At 32.1% G+C, this 19,631-nt stretch overlaps 1 long non-coding RNA gene across 3 annotated transcripts in view; it reads right to left on the bottom strand.

The window, feature by feature from the left end:
• Positions 1-1,916: 1,916 nt before the first annotated feature.
• LOC103097627 (uncharacterized) overlaps positions 1,917-19,631 on the bottom strand; it is a 52,653-nt gene continuing 34,938 nt past the window's right edge. For 2 of the 3 annotated variants that reach the window (XR_008917655.1, XR_464904.3), the window contains exon 4: positions 6,342-6,472. This is a non-coding gene — a long non-coding RNA (uncharacterized LOC103097627). Of the gene's footprint in view, positions 5,444-6,341; positions 6,473-19,631 lie in introns of those variants that run through there. The other variant, XR_001628911.2, reaches the window with a different exon arrangement.

Raw genomic sequence — 19,631 nt, 5'->3', positions numbered from 1 at the left:
TGAAAATTACTTTGAATCGACTTTGAATAGATTTAATATTTTCTTTTTATGTATGTCATTTTTCTATCAGTACATATACATTTCTTGAATGTAGGAAATGTTTCTGCTTTGTGTTTGAATTCCTAGCATCTTGCATATTTCCTGGAACATGTTGCATGTTGTTTTGTTCTTGAGTCATTTCAGTCAGGTCCAACTCTTCATGACCCTATTTTGGAGTTTTCTCTGCGAAGATACTAGAGTGGTTTGACATTTCTTTCTTCAACTCATTTTACAGATTAGGAACCAAGGCAAGCAAGATTATTGGTTGCTCAGGGTCACATAGCTTATAAGTGTCTCAGATTTGAACTCAAGAAGAAAAGCCTTCCTGATGCTTCAGTGCTCTGTACACTATATTACCTACCTGCCTCTGGCACAGAGTAGGTACTAAAATCCTTTTAGTTAAGTGAATGAATGAATGAACCTGTTAAAGTTTACTTAGATCTTTAACCTTCAGTACCTTGAACAAAATTGCAGGTTATAAAACAAATTTACATAAATCATCAGTATTTGTGCATATTACCAACAAAACTTTGCATGAAAAATAGAGAATTTCCATTTAAAATGTTTACAGACAATATAAAATACTTGGGAGTCTACCTGCCAAGCCAAACACAGAGATGATATGAACACAATTATAAAATACTTCACACAATATAGACAGATCTCAAACTATATTATAAAATGGCAATAATCAAAATAATCTGATGCTGGATAAAAAATAGAATAGTGGATAGATGGAATAAATTAGGTTCACAGTAAACAATACTAAATAAGTATAGTACATTAGTATTTGATAAACCCAAAGAGCCATAATTTGTGGGCATGAATTCACCATTTGACAAAAATTGCTGATGAAATTAGAAAGCAGCTTGTCAGACAATAGGCATAGTCCAATATCTCATACTATATATACCAATATAATTTCAAGGAGAGTCAGTAAACTAGGGGAAAATGACAAAATAAATTTTCCTGTCAGATTTTGGGATAAGGAAAGAATTTATGACAAAATAAAACACAGAGAGTCATCAGAAGTAAAATGGATAATTTTCATTGCATTAATTTTTTTTGCATTTCAGCATTAATTTTTAATTGAACAAACAAAACAAATGCAGGCAACATTAGAAGGAAAGGGCACTTGGGGAAGGGCAGAGAAATTTATAACAAGTTTCCTGATAAAAAACCTCATTTCTCAAAATGTATAAGGAACTAGAAAATTTTTACAAAAAATAAAACTCAATTCTTCATTGCATTAGTGGTGAAAGATTTTGGAAGAAGAAATCAAAGCTATCAATAGTCACAGGAAAAATGCTCTAAATTACTAATAATTAAAAAATCAATGACAAAAGATCTAATGTGAAATCTCACAGGTATCAGATTGCATAACACAAAAAAAGGAAAATGGTAAAAGCTGGAGATGTTGAAAAATAAGTACACTAATATACTATTGGTGGAGTTGTAAACTGGTCCAACCATTCTGGGAAAGTGTGGAACTATTCCCAAAGTTGCATAAAACTTTGTCAGAGCAATACCACTACAAGGTCTGTATACCATAGAAAATAGAGACAAGGAGAAAGACCTATAAGTAGAAAAATATTTATAGTAGCTCTTTTTATAGTGGCAAAGATTTGGAAATGGAGGCCTGCCCATTGAATGCTATTATGCTATATATAGGAAATGATCAGGGATCCCCTGGTACATTATCTGCTGTCTAAGTACAAAATTAACTATGTACAGAGATATTCATCACTAATAGGTTGGCCACTGGGTAATGAATTTGTAAGATCTAGTAACCTCTAAGGCAAATATATATATATATATATATTTTTTTTTAATTATGATCACTATTTTAAAAATTAGAATTTTAAAATTTGCTCCTCTTGTCCCTCCTGTGCCCACTTATAAATCAAGTATTATGATATCAATTATACATGCAAAATAACACAAAAAATTTCATATTAGCTAAGTCAAAAATAAGTGAAAAAAGTATGTCAGTCTTCTCTCAGAGTTCATAATTTATTTCTCTGCAGGTAGGTAGACAGAATTTTTCATCATGGATCATTTGGAATTTTCTTGGATCATTGTCTGGAAAGGAGTAGCTAGTTAATTCTTTCAGTTTTTCATCATTCAAATATTTTTGTTGCTATGTACAACATTCTCCTGGTTCTACTCTCTTCACTTTGCATCATTTCATATACCATCACAATTAACATACAACTTGTTCAGCCAATATGGAATTGATGGACATCCCTTTAATTTCTAGTTCTTTGTCACTCAAAGAGGGCTATTTAAAATATTTTTTGTGCCAAGAAGTCCTTTCCCTTTTTTCTCTCATCTCTTTGAGATACAGGGCTACTAGTGGGTGTTTCTGAATTAAAGGGGATGCACAGCCTTTTAGGTCTTTGGGCATAATTCCAAATTGTTTATCAGAATGATTGGACCAGTTCTCAACTCTATCAGCAATTTGCTACTATAACTATTTTCCTCCATCCCCTCTAGCACATGTAATTACTTAGAGGTATGAGGTGGAACCTCATAGTAGTTGTAACTTGTTTTCTCTAATCAGTAATGATTTAGAGTATTTTTCATGACAATAGATAGCTCTAATTTCTTCCTTTGAAAATTGCCTATTTATATCCTTTCACAATTAATTTATCAATTAGGAATGTCTCTTATTTTTACAAATTTAACAGTTTCCTATAAAACTTTTACAAAACTTTTTGTAAAAAATTATTGATATTACTTCATCATTTATGGTATTTTTTTAATGAAAAGGTATTTTTCTTGATCATCTCTCCATTAGGTCCATCTGTGCTTCTGTTTTGTATGAGATAATGATGTCTATCCTAATCTTTTTAACTTTACCTGAGGCATAATAGATTTTTGTATCCACCTTTTATTAGACCTCTGTGTGTCTTTCTGCTTTAAATGTGTCTTTGAAAACGACATATTTTTGCATCCTATTTTTGAACAATTCTGTTATTGACTTTACTTTTAGGAGTGAATTTTTTCCTTTCACATTCAACCTATTCATATTCATAAATAGAATTGCTAGTTACATATTTCCCTCTATCCTATTTTCTTCTGTTTATTCTTTCTCTATTTTTTAAACTATTCATTCTCAAAAGTCTTTTTTTAGCTCTGAATACTGCATCTATTTATCTCTGTCTAGTCATTTTTTAGTCATATCTGACTCTTCATTACCCCTTTTTGGTGTTTTCTTGGCAAAGATTCTGGAGTAGATTTCCATTTCCTTATCCAATTAATTTTATAGAAGAGGAAACTGAAACAAACAGGGCTAAGTATTTTGCTCAGCTTCACACTAATAGTTATTTTCTGAGGGCAGATTGAAACTCACATCTACCTGACTTTTGGCCCAGGACTCTATCAACTGCACCATGTAACTTTTATCATCCTCCTTTTTATTATTAACTTTGCCTTCTACTTCCTGTTGAATAAGACATAATTCTATGTACAACAGAGTCCATGTGTGTGTGTGTGTATGTGTACTTCCCACTTTTAACAAATTCCAATGAGAATAAAATTCAATTGTTGCCTTTCACACTCTTCCATTTTCCCTAACATTGTAGAAGCCCTTCTTTGAGTGTTCCTTTAAGGTGGGAAAATTTCCCCCATTCTTCTTCCTTCCTCCTTCTCCTAGTACATCTTTCTTTCTCACCCTCTAATTTTTTTAGATCATCTTACTATATAATCACTCACACTCATGCCCTCTTTGTGACCACCTTCTAATTGCCCTAATAATGATAGAATCCTTAAGAGGTAACATATCTTATATGTGAATATATGCAGGATAATCTTATTGAGTGCCTTTGTTTTCTCTATCATATTTACCTTTTTGAATGTCAAGTTTTTCATTTATCTTTGTTTTTTTTTTTCATTAGGAATGCTTGAAAGTCTTTTATTTCATTAAATAACCAATATTTTTCCTGAAGGATTATACTCAGTTTTGTTGACTAATTGATTGTTCATTGTATTCATTGTAATCCTAGTTCCTTTGCCTTACAATACATTATAGTCTAGCTCTCCACTCTGAACATCTAAGCTGATAAATATTCTATGAATCTGATTGTGCCTCTAGAGTATTTGAATTATTTCTTTCTGGTTACTACAATATTTTTTCCTTGACCTACCTCTCCTCGAATATGGCTATTTTATTCCTCAGAGTATTCTTTTGGGATTCAATTTTAGGAAGTAATTGGTAGATTCTTTCAATTTCTATTTTTTCATCTGGACCTAAGATATGAAGGCAATTTTACTTCTTAATTTCATGAATTATGATATCTAGGCTCTTTTGTTTTATCATGACTTTTTGGTAGTCCAATAAAAGACATCTCTTCTTAATTTATTTTCCATTTCAGTTTTCTTTTTTTATTTTCAATGAGATATTTTATATTTTCTTCTCTTTTTCATTCTTTTGATTTTGTTTTATTGTTTCTTGATGCCTCATGGAATCATTCACTTAGCTCTTGTCTTTATACAGAAAGAGTCCCTGGTCCCCTGGAGACACAGAAGCTGGTGTTCCTTTCAGTCCTAGAGCTATGTACAGGAGACTGCTGTCCTGCAGAAAGAAGCATGAGTGTTCCTTTCTGTCTTAGCATTGCATTCAGGGCCTCTGATCCCTTGTGTCTGACCAGAAGTATTATTTTCTACCTTGGAACTATGATTCAGGTCTCCTAATGAGCAATATAATTTCCAATTTGTGGCATTATTTTATAGTTGTTTGGAAGGGAATGTTATGAGAGTTTTTCTAGGGTGCTGCCTCTATTCTGTCATCTTTGTGTAAGGAACACTAATTTTTAAAAAATCAAAATCTAGGTATTTAAGTTATCCTGTAAAAATGTTACAGGCAGTTTAAAATTTTCTCTTTTAAATATGATACTTTTCAAATTCAATAATATTACAAAAATTCCATTTACTTCTTCCATATTTTCTATTATGTAGTATAATGCTCCCACAAAGTATTTATCACATGGCAAGAAATGACTTTCCATTATTTTATTGAATGCCATTCATCTGTAAGATAGCAGAATATAGTCAAGGAAAACATATAGATTAGTGAAATCAATACATTCATTTTAAAGGAGAGAAAAGCAATATTTTCATCATGAAAATTGGCATCCTTCAATAACATTTTAAAATTTCATATAAAAGATTTATAAGATTAGTAGTTAATAGAGAGGTCATTATCAGACTGGAAAAGTTGTTATATTTTTATAGTACTCCAATATTTAGTGGAGTGCTGGATAATTTTTTTCAAAAGTTAATAAAAAAGGAATTGCTCATCTTTAGTAAGGTAAGAAAGATTAATTTTACTTTAATTTTCAGTGGAATCATAAATAGAAGACTGTGTTTTTTGAAGATGATTGTGCTCACACATTCTGTGTACCTGAAAAAATTTATATCAATAATGGAGTTTATTCAAGGCACTTTGTAAGATGCCTTATTGCATTAAACAACTTAGTAGATCTCAAATTATGATAAAAAATGCAATCTTCCTTTCCTTCAGTTTCAACTTAATTAAAACAGAGAAATGCCTATTTAATGAGAAAGCTATACCACCACCTCTTTACTTAAAATATTGTGATTCAAAATGAAATTTGGAAACTAACTCAATAGATATAATAAAGTAAGTAGCAGTAATAAGTTGGGAGGCTCAAAGGTTATATGTTAGCTCTAAGGTCAAAACTCTAAAGATGAGAGACAATTGCAAAGAAAAGTGGTTATGGATCTATTTAAGAAGTTGCTGATAGAAGCATTGTTAGTAATGGAATGGCTTAAAAGAAGACATTGCTTTGCTGATATGAGCTATTGCTTTTTAGCTTAATGGACAGTAATGAGATTATTAAAACAAGGCTAGCATCAAAATTAAGCTCATCTCCAATGTATGAACTCATTTTCATCAAAAATCTCTTTTCTTTATATTCTTATTTGCATAGTTTGTAAAACCATTTCTTTCTGTCTTTAGAAGCAAGTGAGATTGTTTCATTGCTCTATATTCAGTTTAACAAATCATTTCACCTATACTTCTCAAATTTGTCTTTCTACCATATGCAAAGCATTTTAACCAATTGAAGGAATTTAAGACCTGACAATTCCCATTTGAAGACATACTCTTTTACCATTATGCCTTTGTAATAGAGGTACACTGCATATGGACATATGGAATATTCCTTTTAATATCTCTTTAAATGAATCATTGTATTCCTAGATTACTTCTAAGGATGGCTAAGATTTTGCCACCTGAAAAACACTTTTTTGAATCTCATAGTCATTAGCATTCACACTTCTGAAATGAATTTGTATTTACTTGTACTTACATATATACAATGGAATATCCACCCAGTGTAATATAAGATCCTTGAGGACAAAGACTATTTTGTATCCCTAGGATTTTGTGCATGGACACAGTATTTGTCTATAAGCAGATAAAAAAGAGAGATGAGAAAAGATACATGTTGCTAATTCCTACAGTAAAGTTAAGTTCAAGTATATGCAATTGCTATTGATCTTTCTTTTAATTATGGATATTAGAAATATATTATTTAACATAAAAACAAAAAACCTTGGAAAAATTGAATCTATAAAATAATTTAAATTGTTTCTCATGATTTTTATCAAAATAGAGAAAATCTATGAAAAGAATTTTTTTTGCCTAAATATCTAAATGTGGGATACAGAAAGATTAAAAAAAAACAAAGAGAAGGAAATATTTTTAAAATAAATTTTTGACTCCCAGGTGTGGAGCCAAGATGGAGGAGTGACTAGAGCAGCACCACAGTATCACCAGGAAAATCCTTTCTGATGAAGATTAAAAATAATGGCACAAAACAAATATAGGAGTGAAAGAACCAACAAGGAGACAGAATTTAAAAAAAAAGCATTCTAGAAAAAAAAAACCCAAAAGGTAGGCAGAGACCATATGGGGCACTGAGTTGAGAGGTGAGCAGTACTAGCAGGAGGCTATAGCAAAAACTGAAGAACAAGCCAAAAACAAACAATAACCCACCACCACCACCACCACCACCCAACTTCTGCTGTCACAGGTTCCACAACTAACAGTTAGACCCTGAGTTCCTGCCTGGGAAAATAGTGGCCCAAGACAAATCTTGAAATTTCAAACCTGTGGAGAAGTCCAGAGTACCAGACCAAGACAATCTGGACTGAAGGTGGTCTATCCATGTGGACCCACAGCAAAACCAAGAATCCCAGTCTGGGCTTGGGAAGAGTACATAATCCATGGTTTGGGGTGAGAACATAGTTCTCAGAGGGTCTTTTTGCCCAAAACTAAGGGTGGAGCTCTAGGACAGGGCAATCAAAGGTATGCCTAACTGAATCAAGTACACCTTGAGAACAAAGATTTGAGTCTAAGGCTAGGGCTAGAATTTTATGATCCCCTGACCTGTTCAATTTCAAACTGAGATCAAAAGCTCACACCTAAGCCTAAGGAAATTCTTTCAGATATAAGAACAATAAGGTACAAATGAATCAGCAGGGGTAGGGGGCTATCAGACTTCAGACCATCTGGTAAACTAGGAACAATCCAGAAAATAAACTGAAAATAGCATCAAGGAAGGACTGAAGTTTAAGAGGATATACCAACTTCCCAGAAAACAGAGCCTACTTATAATTAGATAGGGAAAAGGATCAAACAACAAAAAAAAGCACCTAACTCTAAAGAATATTTATGGACACAAAGAGCAAAGTACAGACACAGAAAGGACAGTGTAAACAAAGGAAATACATGCAAAATCCAAAAGAAAAATATGGATTGGTCAAAGAGTCTGGAAGAGCTCAGAAAAGACTTCAAAAAACAATTAAGAGAGGCAGAGGGAAAGTGGGGAAGAGAAATTAAAGTGATGCAAGAAGAAAGGAAAGTTATGTAAAGAGAAAAGAAAGTGCTTCAAGAAGAGAGGGAAATAATACAAGAAGAAATGAAAGTGATACAAGAAGAAATGGGTCAATTGAAAAATGAGAACCAAAAGCTGATAGAGTAAAACCAGGTTTTAAAATTCAGAATTGATCATCTAAAAACTAATAATTTCATAAGAAATCAATAAACAATAAAGCAGAATCAAAGGAATGAAAAAGCAGGCAAAAACATAAAATATCTTATTGAGAAAACAATTGACATAGAAAATAGATCTATGAGAGATAATTTAAGAATTATTGGACTACTTGAAAGTCATGATGAAGAAAAAAAACTTGGACATTATATTACAAGAAATTATCAAAGATAATTGCCTAGAGATTCTCATAGGAGAAAATAAAATTGAAATTAAAAGGAATCACAGATTCCCTCCATAAAGAAATCTTCAAAATATAAATTCCAGGAATGTAATAACTAAATTCAAAACCACCAAGGCAATGGAAAAAATAAAGCAGCCAGAAATAAATCATTCAAATACTATCAAGCTACAAACAGGATCCCACAGGACCTAGTGGTTTCTACATTAATGCATCATAAGGCATGGAATATAATATTCAGGAAGGCAAACGATTTGGGTTTACAACCCAGAGTCACCTATCCAGCAAAACAAAGTATATTCTTTCAGGAGGAAAAATGGTCATTCAATAAAATAGAAAATTTCTAAGCATTCCTCAGGAATAAGCCAGACCTAAACAAAAAATCAAAATGCCAAATATGAGACTCAAGAGAAGCCCTCAAAGGTAAATAAAAAGAGAAAATTTAAGGGACTCATTAAGGTAAAAATGTTTATATGGCTACATGGAAAGAGGCTTTCCTCTTTTCCATAATTTCCAAAATTATTCTTAGTAGTAAAAAAGATAGAAGGAATTTATTCAGAAAGAGGGTGGAAAAATAAACTGATTATGATGATATGATGTATATGTAAATATGATGCTATGTAATGATATTTATGTATAATATGATATGTATACATATGAATGACATGAAAGATCAATCAAGGATTGCACTAAGAGAAAAGGGAAGGGAGAGATAGAATGTGGTAAATAATATAACTTAAAGAGGTATGAAAAATCAATACAAAGAAGGGTAGATAAGGATGGTGCTGTGCAATAATTAAATTTTACTGTCATTGTAACTAGACCAGAAATATCATTTTATTATATTGATTATTATATATATATATTATGCTTTTCTTATTTCTATTTGTTAGTTTTTCCTCTGGACTTAGATATAAAAATCATTCTTCAAATAATATTTCTATTTCTGTATATAACATTTTCTTGGTTTTGTTTATGTCACTTCATAATTTCATGTAAGTCTTTCCATTTTGTTTTAAATTAATCTCCTTTCATTTTTTGTGGTGTAATAGTATCCCATAAATTTATATGATACAAATTGTTTAGTCATTCTCTAATTGATGAGCATCCTTTCCATTTCCAGTTTCTTGCCAACAGAGAGGGATGCTCTAAAATTTTTAGAACACATCATTCTTTTCTTTTTTCCCTGATAACCTTGGGAAATAAACATACTAGTAGTATTTCTGAATCAAAAGGTATATACAGTTTTATAACTCTTTAAGAATAATTGCTTTTATTTAAGATTGGGACAAAAACAGATCTTTTCTAGTTCAGTGATCACTGTGGGGTTTCCCAAATTTTTAATTCTATTTTTTATTTTATTATATATCTATTTTATTCAATTTTATTCTAAATTTCATATATTTCATAAAACAAAAATTTTCATATACAAAGAAAAAGAATACTGTAACCAAATGAAATCATAAATCCACTATGTTTAGCTTGATTTTCTTCATATCCACAGAATAAATCCCAGTCATAAGTTTTCCAGCCTCTCCATATCACTCCATATCACTCTCCATATCACAGAAGATATTGTCAGGGAGACCAACATCTACATATGAAGTCTTTCATGTTTCATGTTTCTCTTTACTATTTGTAGATAACATTCACAGTTTATTCTTCCAGAATTAATTCTTTGTCTCCTGATTCTACCCATTTCGTTGTTAATTATCTCATATAGTTCTTTCCAAGTTTTTTTAAATCACTCTGCTCATCATTTCTTATGACTCAGTAGTATTCCATCACAATCTTATATCACAATTTGTTTAGCCATCTCCCAATTTATGAGAATCCCTTCATTTTCAAATTCTCTGCTGCAGCAAAGACAGCTGCTATAAATATTTTGGAACATATGGGCTAGTTTCCTCTTTCCCTCATCTCCTTGGAAAACAGACTCAGCAATCATATTGCTAGGTCTAAGGATATAAACAGTTTTATAACTCTCCAGATGTAATTCCAAATTGCTCTCCAAACTGGTTGAATTTGTTCACAACTCCACCAACAGTGTATTAGTGTCCCTATTTTTCTGCATCCTCTCTAACATATGTCATCCTGACCTTTTGTGATTTTAGCCAGTCTGATGGGTATGAAATCATATCTCTGAGTTGTTTTGGCTTGCATTTCTTTAATCATCAGGGATTTAGATTATTTTTCATATACATATGTATGGTTTTATGTATAGTCTTAGTCTGAAAATTGTCTATTCATATTTTTGTCCATTTATCGATTAGGAGTAATGTAGCACTTTAAAATCATCATTGTTTTTAGCATTTTAAGTAGCTCAGCTGGATTTCCATGATGCATGTTGTTAGCAATGCTTCTTTAGACACACTTGACTTCATTCACCAGAATGTCTGTCTATTGATCAGTAACCACACCAGAGTGGTATCAGTATTGTTAAGATCTTTCTTGAAGATGTATCCTATGTATTTGTGCTACCTCTTTTTAATCTTTTCTACTCATGTTAAGTCCCTACCAATTTTTCTTTTATTATGTGCATTTTTGTATGGAATAATCTCTTGAAGTCTCTATTTTCTTAAAGAGATCTCTTGTGTTTATCATTCTATTATTTTCTTTGATTTCTTTGCATTGATAATGTGACAAAAATTTATGTTTTCTTGCTCTTCTCTGGAATTCTGAATTCAATTGGGCACATTTTCCCATTTTTCATTTACCTCTTGCCTTTCTTCTTTTCCCAGTTAAATTTGGAAAGCTCTTACAACAGTGCCTAACACAAAGTAAGTGCTTACTAAATGTATGTTTCCTTCCTTCATAAAATCTACATCACTAGTCATGACCCTAATTGTAAAATAGACTCACAGAAATGCATGGGAAATGGTCATGCACAAATGTTTGTGAAAATGCTTAGATCAGTTAGATAATGAAATAAAAGCACATGATGTAAACCTCCTTGTATTTGATGTTACTGTTTGTAACTAAGGAGACTAAAGAATTGAGAGATTAGCAACAGATCTCAAACTTTATCAAGTAGCATCAATTATCAAAACAATCTGTTGCTGGCTGAGAAATAGAGTAGTGGATCATTGGAATAGACTAAACACTCAAGACAGGCAATAGTGACCTATTATTTGACAAACCCCAAAACCCAACTTTTTGTAAGAAATCACCATTTGACAAAACCTGCTGGGAAAACTGGAAAATAGTATGGAAGAAACTAGGGAAATCCAACACCTCATACCATATAGCAAGATAAAGTCAAAATAGACATGTGATTTAAAACTAAAGGGCAAAACCACAAACAAATTTGAGAAGCATAGAATAGTTTACCTGTCAAATCTATGGATAAGGGAAATATTTATGTTCAAACAAAACACAGGGAAGGTTATTAGATATAAAATAGATAACTTTGACTACATTAAATTAAAATGTTTTTGCACAAACAAACCAATACAATCAAGATTAGAAGGCAAACACCAAATTGGGACAAATTTTGTATCGCAACTATTGCTGTCAAAAAACTCATTTCTCAAATACATAGAGAAGAAAGTAAAATTTATAAGAATACAAAACATATATAATTGACAAGTGGCCAAAGGATATAAACAGGTGATTATGAGATGAAAAATTCAAAACATCTTTAGTCATATGAAAAAAAATGCTTTGAAAACTGTTAGAGAAATGTACATTGTACCACCTCACACCTATTAAATTAAAATGACAAAAATAGAAAATGATAAATGTTGAAAGGAATGTAGAACAAGAGGGATATTAATGTATTGCTGGTAGAGCTGGGGACTGACTAGAACCAGGCCCAAAGGGCTATCAAATTATGTATATCTTTTGACCCAGCAATGCTACTACTAAATATCTGTCTCAAGGAGATCAAAGATAGAGAACAGAATCTGCCTATACAAAAATACATATAGAAGCTCTTTTTGTAATGGCCATGAACTGAAAACTGAAGGGATATCCATTAACTGGGGAACTGCTGAACAAGTTATGATATACAATTATAATAGGATATTATTGCTCCATTACAAATGTCAAAGAAGCTGATCATAAAAATACCTGGAAAGACTTACATGAAGTGATGCAAAATGAAGTGAATAGAAGCAGGAAAACATTTTATACTGTAAAACAAAGTATGATGACCAGCTGTGAATGACTTAACTATTATCAGAAATATAAGGAGCAAGGACAAGTCCTAATGACTCATGACAAAAAAGTCTATACACTGCTACAGAAGAAACTAACAGAGTCTGAATACAAAACATGCCATTTTTCGTTTATTTCCTCCATGAATTTTTCACTAGTGAAAGAATTATTTATCTTCCTTGAAAACATGATGAATATATAAATATGTATTATATATTAAAATACATACAACATAAACATTTTACCTGATGTCTTCAAGTAGAGTGAGGAGTGAAGGGAAGGGAGAGAACATAGATTATAAAATGTCAGAACGTGATTAATGCATATTGTACCAACCCATACATGGAATGCGAGACTAAAATTATTTTTTAAATGCGATTTTAATGTTTTTAAGGGGACATCAACAGGTATTAATCTGCACATATCAAAACAGGAGTTGAAGTGGAAAGAAAAACTGGAGGTATTGGGAAAAGCTTTGAGAAATGGAAGGGCAGGAGTATGTCCTGGGGGCTAATAACTTCTACTAAGATCTTCATTGAGTAATAAATTTGAATGGAGTAAACCTCAAAGGAGAAGAGATTGCTCCATTATGGTTGAAAATGTAGAACCTGAAGGGGCATGGTTGAGCAAGCAGAAATACAACTCCTCCTCCAGGCCCAGGATAAGGGTCCAAGAGTGAGTAAAGGAAAGAAAGTTGTAGGATGAGAAAATACATATAGCTCAGGTTGTAGAGTATCTAGGAATGAAGTGTTATGAGGAGGAAGCCAGGTGTCTGTGGGTATGAGTACAAGGAAGATGGAGAAGGATTAAATTAGAAAGAAGTGGGAGTAAATGATAGAATCTGGAATGATAGAAGGTAGAGTCAGTATTGACATAAGAAAAAATTCATAACAATTAGACCTATCCAAAATTAAAATACTTAATCTTGGGAAATAATGAATATTCCTTACTTAAAATCTTCAACCAGAGTCTGAAAGATAATTTTTTAGTTCAAATAATATTACAGCACTTTTCTTTGGGGTCAAGGAGGACCAGATGATCTTTGAGACTGTTCTAACTAAGAATATGTGATTCTATGAATGTATACTATAAATTACATTATAACTTCTTTACTAAGCCAATGAGATTGTCTTCCCTTTCCTTTATGCATCCTGTAACTCTACAGATGCAAGATCATCTCCTTTCCTTTGCTTTGTAATCCAATAGATACTTTATTTTGCTCCAAATTCCATTAAAACTAATACAAATCATTATATTTCATATGATACATGCCTTCACAAAATACCAGTAGTAAACAATTGTTCAGTGATTACAATGTGAGATACCAGGTGATTTAGTAGGTTCTATTGTCTAGTCACATCTGCTCCAACTTGAATTTTAAAAAGAAATGTTTTTGAATCCAAGAATAAAATTTACATTCATCTCTATTAAAATTAACATTACTGAATTTGGTCCCTCATTTAGTCAGCTAGATAGCAAAATGAGCAGAGCACTGAATTTGGAGTAGAAAGACTGAATTCTAATTCTGCCAGAGATATTCCCTATCAGTATGTCCTTAGGCAGTTAATTTAACCTCTTTAAGTCTCAATTTCCAGATCTATAAAGTGGTACCAAACTCCCTGATAGGGTTGTTAATTGGACCAAATGAGAAAATGTATGTAAATTTCTTTGCAAACTTTAAAGCTGTTGATTTTTTATTTTTAACTTAGGGAAATATTTTTTTTTTTGCATAACATTTTATCTTCCAATAGTTTAATTGAATTTCATCTGAAAATTCGATTAGTATGTAACCTGTGGTTTAACTTAAGTCATTGATAAAAATATCTTTAAAAATGGGACCATAGAGAAAATCCTAGAATCTCTCATAAGAGACCTCTATTCCAGCTGATTGACAGCAACCCATTAATGACTACTCTTTGAGCCTATCACTTCTTTAATTACAATTCCAAATCCAATAATATTGTATCTGGCTTCTTTACTTGATAGGATTGTGGTGAAAATCTAATTGGGTGTTTTACTTGAAAGAATCTCATAAATTATAAAACACTATTTAAATGTATATTAGTGTAAATTATTTATGTTATTAGTTTTAAGAATATGTGTAAGTTAGAGATAGATTTTTTTCTCTTAATTAAAGTTCAGGGAAGCAGGTTTCCTAAGTGGGATACAGTTATAAAAATGCCAGAACTGTAAGGACTGTCAACTGATGGACTGATAAAAGCCTTCTGAAGAAACAATAAGGTTTTCCTTTGCTGGACAGTAGCTGAATGGGGATTACCCCATTCAAATTCGATTACCAATAAAGCCTATCAACCAATGATTTTATTCATATATTCCCGGACTTGTTGCACCAAGTGGTCTTTCATTTTCACTGCCCCAACCACTTTTTGAGCAGCACAGCCTTTAGGGGGAAAAGTCACCATTTTCTGGCATCTCTCTACCAGTGGAAATTAGCTACTGAAGTGAATGAAATAAAGATGATAGAAATATTAATTTTGAATTTCTAACAATGATAAGTAGCAACATTCAGGAAATTGAGAAACATAAAATGCTCAGAAAAGAATGATGCAAAAATGGAAAATAAAGAGATTGGCTTTTCTTTGGGAACCACAGTTGTCTAGACTTCTGCTTTTGTAGAGCTTTTCAGTCTAATGATGGATTTTGAAAATCCTTAACATCAACTTTTCTATTGAAAATCTAATGAAAAAGTCAAGATTCCAGAGAAGGAAGTGGCATTTTTGCTTTATTTCCTCTACAACTTCTTCTATAACAGAAAGAATACGAAACCAAATATTGATTGATAAATTTAAGAAAAAATCAAAGTGAGTGATTTTTCCAGTGAAGGACTGACTGGTTTTAAGAGGAGAGTCTTGTATGTATGCATAAATAATACAGCATTATGGCAGTAGAAGTGGAGGAGTCTACAGTAGCAGGAGGGAGCATTCTTGCATCTATGAATGATAAAGGACCTGAACACCAGGGAATGAAACATTTGAGCAAAAAGAAATTCTAGGGAGCCCCTGTACTAACACTGGGAACAGGAATAGGTACCAGCTAGCAACTCTGGTTCCCTTTACCTGGTCCCAGGTATTAATTCCATGGAAGAGACAATTAAGGAAGCAGGGGGCCTACTTGTTTAAAAAAGAAAGAAAGAAGTTCAAGAACCATAGTTATGTGTCTCTGAGCCCAAGAAAAAAGTGGAGACTAAGTTCTAAACTTTTAGCCCAGCACATAAGCCTGCAGGAGAATAAACCAGGACAAGAAACAAACAAGTCAAAGGGGAGTAAACAGTTCAATAACTCTGTGCCTAAAGAACCTACCAAAAGGCTAACAGAGACTAAATTCAGCAGCAGTCTATGGAATCTAAAGACACACAAACCAATACTCAAGCCTGTTTCAGAAACTTACGGAACACAGACCAAAAGGGCTATAAACAGGCCTCTCCTTAATCACAGTATTCAGTAAGGATTCAAAAATTATAAGCTCCCAGATTCAGCTGTGCAATCAGCAGAAGGACATAAAAAGAAAGATGCTCAGGTTATATATCATACAGTCCCCCAAAGTGAATAAAGCTCAACTCTGACATAAAGTTCAAATTCAAAGGGAAGCTCAAGAAACAAGGAGGATGTCTTGAAAACATTTATAAGCAAAACCTCAAAAAATGTAGATTGAACAACACCAACATGAACTCCTAGAAGACTTAAATATATTTTTTCTAAAGAGCAAAAAAAAAATTCTAAAAAATGAGATGAGTATGAGAGAGAAAACTTGGAAAAGAAGTAATAGCTATGCAAGAAAATCATGAAAAAGAATTAACCATTTGGTAAAAGAGGTACAGAATAATATCAAAGAAAAAATTATTAAAAATTAGAACTGTCCAAATTGTAAAAGAGGTATAAAATATTGAAGATTATAATAACTTTAAAAATAAGAATTGGCCAAGTAGATGCGAAAGACTCCATGAGATCCCAGGAAACAATTTAAAAAATCAAAAGACTGAAAAAATAGGAAAAAAATGTAAACTATATCAACATTAAATTAAGGAAAATAATTTAATTATTATTGAACTATCTAAATATCCTGGACCAAACAAATAATCTAGATATCATATTTCAAGAAATTACGAAGAAAAAGCCTCTCAAATGCCTTAAAACAAGAGACCAAAACAAGACAAGAAGCTGAAAAACTCCACTGGTGATCTCTTGAAAGAAATCTCCAAATGAAAACTCCCAGAAACATTCTAGTCAAAATACTAAATTCCCAGTCAAGGAGAACATGATACAAGCAACGAAAAAGAGAAAATTCAAGTATTATGGCACCACAATCAGTATCCCACAAGATTTTACAGTTATCATTGTAAGGAAACATAGGACTTACAATATGATATTGTAGAAGGCAATGGACTTAATATTATAACTATAAATATTCCCTGCAAAACTGTGTATAACAGGAGAAAAAATCAATATTCAATCAAATAGAAATTTTTCAAACATTCATGATGAAAAGACCAGAGTTCATATGAAAAGTTGACATTAAAGACTCAAGAAAAGCATGAAAAGTAAAACATGAATGCGAAATCATGAGAATAAACAATATTAAAATATTTAAATTTTTATCAAGAAAGATCTTTCATGTATCCTTTCAGAACTTTTTCATCAATAGGACTCTTAGAGGGTCTGGATTTGATTCTATCATGAGGATGATCATTTTTTTTTAAAGAACGAAATTGTGTGAAAAAGAGATTCACTGAGAGAGACAAGAAGGAAGAGTAAAAATAGGAAAAATCATTTCACATCAATGGAGTGTGTAAGGAAGAATTTATACACTGTTGGGGACAATAGAGGGGAATGGGCAACACTTGAACCTCCCTCTCATTTGAATTGATTTAAGGAGAGAAGACTTTAGATGTATTGTCTCTCTCCCTCTCATCCCTCCCCCACCCCAAGAAGATAGGTAATATGATGTAGGTTGTACATATCTAGTCATATGATATATATTTCCATATTATTCATGTGAAGAAAGAAGAAACATTACTTTCCCAAGAGAAAAATTCATAGAGGTAATAAATTAAAGAATTTTAGGTTTCAAATTTCATTTAGGCTCCTTCTGTTCCTTCTATGGTTGGGAATATTCTCTTTTTTTATGAGTCTCTTGGGGTTTTCGAGTTGTGCTAGATTCTTGCCATGTTGAAAATGGTTGTCATTTATAGTTGATCACCCCACATTTTTGTTGTTATTGTGTACAATGCTCTTGTTCTACTCACCTTACTGTGGATCATGTCATGCAAGTCCAGTTTTATTTTGTCATCTTGTTTATCCTTTCTTATGGTACAATAATATTGTATTACAAGAATCTACCAAAACATGTTTAGTCATTCTTCAATTGATAGACTTTTCACTTTCTAGTTTGTTGCCACCACAAAAGGAGCTGCTACACATATTTTTGCACAGGCAGGGTTTTTTTTTCTCCTTTGTTTAATCTCATTAGGATACAGACCTAGTAGTGGTATTGCTGGGTCAAAGGGTGTGCACAGTTTGATGGCCATTTAGGGATCATTTTAGATTTCTCTCTAGAATAAACTGTATCAGGTCTCAACTCCACTCACAGCATATTAGTGGCTCCAACAATTATCATTTTCCTTGTTTTGTAATGTTAGCAAATCTGATGGGTGTGAAGTAGTAACTCAGTTATTTTATTTTGTATTTCTCTAATCAATAATGATTTGGTATTAATTTTCATTTCAATATTTGGGACTGTGCTACAGTTGTGGAATGTTGCATATATGAGGTCTCTATATTTTTGGCTTTATTTAATTGTTTTATTTTGTTACATTAGATATCTCATAGGGTGAAGTAATATAAAACACAATATTAATAAAATTTAATTTAAAAAGAAACTAAAGTCATTTCATTATATAGAAAAAATCCACAGAGTGCAAATTCTTTCTACTTACTGTTTTATTTCAATTCTACAAATATTTATTAAGCATATTATTTACAAAAATAATTATGGTAGGTTCTAGAGAATCAAAACCATATATGAAACATCCTTGTTTTCAAGTAACTCAAAATTAAATGGCCTAAAATAAGGCCACTAATTGTCAGGACATGCACACAAAGAAGGCACAGGGCAATAGTAGTCCCTGGTCATAAATAGCCTTTAGTTAGGGACCAGAACAAGTATAATGACAATCTAAACTTTTGGCCTAGGGAACCTCCTATTGAGGTTATTATGAAAGCTTTGATTCCTTGAGGACCAATATATGCTATAGTTCTTTTCAAGGGGATATGCAGAATTGAACCTCAAAAGTGATTGTCATCTATCCTGATGACTGGGCACCTTGCCAAGAGAAATAGCTAAAAAAACAGGAAGAACTTCAGATATTGTAGGCCAAAAAAGGCCTCTGATGACAATGGGCATAGCAAGCACTTAATGTCTATAACCTTTAGCCAGAGGGCAGAGTATGTGAGTCACTGGAAGAGTCCAGGAGGCTTTTTTAGCTCCATCAATCCTGTTATATTTAAATCAATAAGCATTCTCTAAATCAATTTTTCAGAAATAAATCCTGATTTATCTTTGCCACAATTAATCTAAATTGCTAAGTTCTGAATTTTTTTAATACTAACACTTTTAGATGATTTCTTATTGAATTAAGAATGTTTAAATCTGTCTTAATTTTTCCTATTAAAGACATGTTATACTATATATTCTCTACTCTGTTGGATGTTATTCCATGGTATGGTATTTGAACCTGCTTTCTTTCTGAATATCCTTGAAAAGTCATTGTTACTATTTATACATATCACTGTTGAGGTTACTTTTATAAAAGGTCATTGTAATACTGTGATTAAAACCAGAATTGCTGTCTTCCTATTTCCAATCTTCCTTTAGAGAATTTGCTTTTTATTTTCTTCTTCAAATGGCACATTCATAAAAAGCTCATGAAATGTTTTATCACTCTCCAATTCAATATTGTGTTTCTGATTGGCCATGTAGCAAAGGAATATTGATTTTCCCATATGTTGCCCCCTTCCCACTTTAGTCTCTCAGCAACAGGCTTCAAGAATTACATTAGATGCTGACTGTATTATAATAATGGATTTGAAAGCATCAAGGGTTCTGCATTTACATTCTGTTTAGAATTAACCATTCTGTGATTTTTAGATGTAGGC

This window comes from Monodelphis domestica, chromosome 3, assembly GCF_027887165.1.
Source record: "Monodelphis domestica isolate mMonDom1 chromosome 3, mMonDom1.pri, whole genome shotgun sequence".
In the NCBI taxonomy this organism is placed as follows: domain Eukaryota; kingdom Metazoa; phylum Chordata; class Mammalia; order Didelphimorphia; family Didelphidae; genus Monodelphis; species Monodelphis domestica.
This window is presented reverse-complemented; position numbering and strand designations above follow the sequence as displayed.